The sequence below is a fragment of the Tympanuchus pallidicinctus genome, unplaced genomic scaffold (assembly GCF_026119805.1).
Source record: "Tympanuchus pallidicinctus isolate F22 unplaced genomic scaffold, pur_lepc_1.0 scaffold8, whole genome shotgun sequence".
NCBI classification, from domain to species: Eukaryota; Metazoa; Chordata; class Aves; order Galliformes; family Phasianidae; genus Tympanuchus; species Tympanuchus pallidicinctus.
In genome coordinates, this window is record NW_026294802.1 from 757,691 (window position 1) to 763,726 (window position 6,036).

Below are 6,036 nucleotides of genomic sequence, written 5' to 3' on the forward strand. Positions count from 1 at the left end.
CTACTTGTGTATAAGGGTTCTTGTGATTACTGGGCTAAGCTAAATGGATGCACAATTATATGATTAAATACAGCAACATTTTTTACTAACTACATATAATTTTGGCTGTCACTCACAATCAATTGCATTAGATGATTCAATAAGTGATTGAGGCAGTCTGGGATCTGTCCTGTACAGACCTTAGGGAATACTGTAAATTCTGAACTAAATTGCATATCTCTTCTTACGCACAAATGGAGAATTGCTTACAAAAGAACTAATCTATACTCATCTTTTACAGTGCTTGAAATCTTCTTCTGTTTGCTTGCTTTTTTTTACCACCAATGCAGATTTACCAACAAATACTATTCTTCATGTATTTTTTTTTCTAAATGCAAAGGGTTCATCTAGTTATCAGTTTAGCCTATATTAAAGAAAGGCCAATGAACACAAGATTCTCTGTCCCGAGTGGTCTGGTCTGGCTTCACAGAATTATTTAAACTAGATTTTTTACCATCTAGCCTTTAAAGAGTGCCTCCAACAAGCCTTCTTGGTACTGATGCTGTAATTATCCCAGAAGTCACACCAGTTGTGCTCAGCTTAGTAAGTTACTCTTTGGACTTCCTCATTTCCTTCTCAGTGATCCCCGTTGAACTTATTCTGTGATGAATTTAGTAGTTCGTGTTATATACGCTTTGATTGCTACGACACAAAACAGGTATAATAGAGCATATTATCATGTTCTGATCTCTTTTTAACGCAGTACGCTGGTAAGTATCTGGGTTTGTAAGGGGCATGGGAGAAATCTTTCCCTCTCTCTTCCTTTCTGGTTGCACATACAAATGCACATGTGATAAAACTCCAATTATTATTATTCTTTAAATCAGCACTGACATTCAAATACAGGTATGCTTGAATTGAGGATAAAATATGCTAATATACACAACATTTTATATATGTATATATAACCCTTTTCAGGTACACAGGACAAATAGATAACACAGAGCACGTATCAGAAATGTTGTATTTCCACTTTGACCACAAAGTACATATGCCTACATGCAGAATGGGAGGGAGATGTTGGCGTAAGAGAAGTTCTGAAGACTGTTCAGGACTCCACAGCAAACAACATACTCCCCTACTGTTAACCAGTAGTTTTTACCAAAGCATCACAGACATAATTCATATGAGCTGTACTAAGAATCATGTGAGAACTGATCTAAGTTAAATGTAAATGAGTTGTTTAGAAATCAGAAGCAGTACAGCCTCATCTCATCTTTATTCTTCACAGCAGATATCCAGCCAAAGGGCCAGGAAGGCACAATGACAAATAATGTACCCGTATATGTATATGTATATGTATATGTATATGTATATGTATATGTATATGTATATGTATATGTAATGTACCTGTATAATTGTTTCTGCTCCACTTTTCTGAAGTTGCCATTTCTCCAGATCCACAGAGCTACCTTGTGCCTGTAGCAGCAACATGCATAGAGACAACAGCCCAGATCCTATTTCCCAGATATCTCCCTTCCTTCACCCAGCAGAGCAGAAGAGAGGCAAGCCTTTGTATTTAATTTGATTATACTCAGGGTCAAATCCTACTTGCTGTTTTTCTGGAACAAATCCAGAATGACTCCAGATTTATAATGGTACAAGTGAGAACTAAATTATGCCCTGAAAATTTATTTAAAAATTTTTCAGACACCTAAACAGATGGATAAATCAAGCACAGATTCTCAGGTCAACCTCTACCAGAAGGAATCTCTCATCTGACTTACGGTGAGAATAAGATGCTGTGATAGCAGCTAACAATAGAAAAGAAGATACAGTAAGGGAGGGGAATATTTTTCCTTACCAAAGTCACTTGATTTAATACATGGCATGCACAATTAATGATGGATTTGAGTGATACCTGTATGTTTTATAGGTTTATAAATTGGCTGTAGTAAAATCTTATACATCCTATATCACTAGGTATTGTTTCAGCCTGTTACAGGAGATATCTATCTAGAGTTGACTGAATTGTATTAATCTGATCCTAGTTTAATGATGCCTTAACATTTTTATGGAAGAATTTAATGTTTGCAATATCCATGTTCCTTATTTGAAAGTGTGACTTATAGGTTTTCATCTTCCTTAAATTATGAAATCCTTCAGCTAATAAAGGAAAATGATTATGGTTTGCAAAAAAGGCAGAGTCATTTAACAATCCATATAACTGTCTATTGTAGGTCTTTGCATAATAATTGTAATTTAGCTATTAGGAGTTCTAAAGGCAGTTATCAGTCATATGCTGCAATTCTGAGGAATAAGGAAAAGCTCAAATTATTTAAGGGGTTTGTAGTTTCCCAGGGGAAAAAAAAAAATAAAGCAGAAATCGATAATACTTTTAGCAATGAAAAAAAATGCCCTACTGAAATAACCAGTTGTTGATGGCAATTCTTCTAACTACCCAATACTAAAATGATCTTATTTCCTCCATATTTCACTCTGACAAAATGATCATCATTTTATACACACTTCTGTGAGCATAGAAAGCCAAGTTAGAAGAAGAATTTGTAATCTCGATACTGAACATTTTCCTTTTTTACTTCAGGCATACGAAGAAAGGTGATCAAGGAGAAATCAGATGGACTGTAGTCCTGGAGAACAGATCCCTTTCAATATGAAATTATGTAGGTTGCTTGGAAAGTAATGTTCCCTTTTTATTTCCATTGAAACTACAACAGATACAAAGAACACAGTGATGCTATTTGATAGAGCAAATTCTCAGCTATAAAACAATGTTTTTCAACTTAGTCCCCATCATTAGCTATGCATTTTCACCAGCAATGAAAAAGTTTTGTGCTGTGCTCGTAAAAATCTGCATCGGCAGAAGTGATCCAATGCTGGTGTTACCATCACTGAAATGCACCATCCACTGCCTCATCTCACTGTGCTAACATCCTCTCCTTGGTCTCCACAAACTTGTAACAAATAATTTGAATTGGAACAGACATTTAAAGATCATCTATTCCAACTCCCCTACAATGATCAGGGATACATGCAACTAGATTCACTGCTCAGAGCCTTGTCCAGACTGACCTTGAATGTCTTCAAGGACAAGACATCTATCACTTCTGGGAAACCTGTTCCAGTGCCTCACAACCCTTACTGTAAAAATCTCCTTCCTTATATCCAATCAAAATTTCCATTTTTCTAGTCTGAAACCATTTCTTGTCACAGTAGACCCTGCTGAAGAGTCTGTCCCCTTCTTATATCTCTCCTTTAGATACTAAAAGGCCGTTATCAGGTCTCCCTGGAGCCTTCTCTTCTCCAGGCTGAAGAGCTCCAACTCTCAGCCTGTCTTTGTAGGAGAGGTGTTCCATCCCTTGGATCATTTTTGTGGTCCTCCTCTGGATGCTCTCGAATTCACATCTCTCCTGTACAGAGGACTTCACACCCGTATGTAGTGCTCCAGGGGAGGTCTCACTAGTGAAGAGTAGAAGGGCAGGATCACCTCCCTTGACCTGCTGGCTATGGTTCTTTTGATGCAGCCCAGGATATCGTTGGCTTTCTGGACTGCAAGGGCACATTGCTGGCTTCCCATATCCATATGTCCAGCTTCCCATCTACCAGTACCCTTAGGTACTTTTTGACAGGGCTGTTCTATCTTTTCATTACACGATTTGTACTGACAGGGAGTGTTGCCACTACCCAGGTGCAAAACCTTGCACTTGATTTATTAAACCTCATGAGGTTCTCCTGGGCCCACTGCTTTAGCCTCTTGATGGCATCCCATCCCTTGTGTGTGTTGACCACATCCCACCTCTCAGTGTCATAAATAAATTCTCTGAGAATGCTCTCAATACCATTGTCAGTGTCACTGATGAAGACTGTAAAGAGCATCAGTCTCAGTATTGACCCCTGAGGTATACTGATTTCTGTCTGGATACTGAGCCATTGACCACCATTCTGTGGGTATGATTTCAAAACCAGTTTCTCATCTGTCCAACACTAGTCAAAAATATATTTTCCTAATTTGGAGAGAAGGATGTCTCTCATGATGACATGGGGGAACATGTCAAAGGTCTTACTGAAGTCCATATAGATGACATCAGTGGCTCTTCCTTCGTCCACTTGATGCAGTTACACCATCATAAAAAGCAATAAGGTTAGTCAGGCAGAACCTGAGCTTGGTGAAGCCATGCTGGTTGTCCCATACCACCTTCTTCTCTTCTATGTGCCTTAGCATAGCTTCCAGGAGAATCTGTTCCATGATCTTTCCCAGCACAGAAGTGAGACTGACAGGTCAGTAGTTCTCAGGGTGATCCTTTTTACCTGGCTTATAAACGGATGTGATGTTGCCTTTTTTCCAGTCACCAGGGATTTCACCTGACTGCCAAGAGTTTTCAAATATCATGGAGAGTAGCTTGGCAACTATGCCAGCCAGTTCTATCAAGACTCTGGGATGCATCTCATCCATACACTTATGGGCATTCAAGTGCCTCACACGGTTGTGAACCTGATCTTTGCATACAGCAGGAGGGACATTATTTCCCCCATCCCCTCCTACCAAACCAAATATTTGAGCAGTAATGAGCAGTTATCAGAGAAGACCTAGACAAAAAAGTTAAGGTACCTCAGCCTTCTCCTTATCCATTGTTACCAGCTTGCCTCTGTCACTCACTAGGAGAGGTATGCCCTCCTGGACTTGTCTTTTCTGGTTGAGCCACTTGTAGATGCATTTTTTGTTCTTCTTGGCATCCCTGATCAAGTTTAGTTCAAGTTGGGTCTTGGCTTTCCTGATCCCATCCCTACACAGCCTAGAAGCTTCCTTATATTCTTCCCATGGAACTTGTCCCTGTATTTTCTCGCTCTTCAGTTTGACCATGTAGTTGCTGAGCTGCTCTGCATCATATTTGAAAAATCATGGCTGTCTGGTGAAGTCCCTGGTGGCTGGAAAAAGGGAAACGTTACTCCCATTTTTTAGAAAGGGAGAAAGGAAGACCCGGGTAACTGCAGGCCGGTGAGTCTCACCTCTGTGCCTGGAAAGATCATGGAGCAGATCCTCCTAGAAGATATGTTAAACACATAAGAGATAAAGAAGTGATTTGAGACAGCCAGCATGCCTACACCAAGGGCAGATCGTGCCTGACCTATCTGGTGGCCTTCTATGATGGAGTGACAGTGTCGGTGGACAGGGGAAGGCTGGAGAGATGTGGATTTGAAGGATGGCCCATTCAATGGCTTAGGAATTGGCTGGCTGGACGCAGCCAAAGGGTTGTGATCAATGGTTCTGTGTCAGGGTGGAGGTTGGTCATAAGCGGTGTCCCTCAGGGGTTGGTTTTGGGTCTGGTGCTCTTTAACATCTTCATCAGTGACACAGAAGATGGCAACCTCAGCAAGCTTGTGGATGACACCAAGCTGAGTGATGCAGTCAATACACTGGAAGGAAGGGAAGCCATCCAGAGGGACCTGGATAGGCTGGAGAAGTGGGCCCATGAAAACCTAAAGAAGTTCAGTAAGGCCAAGGCTGCACTTGGATTGGGGCAATCCCAGGTATTTGTCCAAACTGGAGAGCCTGAGGAGAAGGACTTGTGGGTCTTGGTGGATGAGAAGCTGGACATGTGTCAGCAGTGTGTGCTTGCAGCCTTGAAGGCCAAGTGTGTTCTGGGCTGCATTAAAAAAGGAGTGGTCAGCAAGGAGAAGGAGATGATCATCCCCCTCTACTCGGCTCCTATGAGGCCCCATTTGGAGTACTGTATCCAGGCCTGGGGCCCCCAGTACAGGAAGTATGTGGAGCTCTTGAAACGGGTCCAGAGGAGGGTCACTAAGATGATCAGATGGCTGGGGCATCTCTCCTATGAAGAAAGGTTAAGGGAACTGGGCTTGTTTAGCTTGGAGAAGAGAAGACTCTGGGGAGACTTCATTCTGGCTTTCCAGTAGTTGAAGGCAGCATATAAACAGGAGGGGGTACAGCTGTTTACAAGGGTGGGTAGTGATAGGACAAGGGGGAATGGTTTTAAACTAAGAAAGGGGAGGTTCAGGTTAGATATTAGGAGGAAG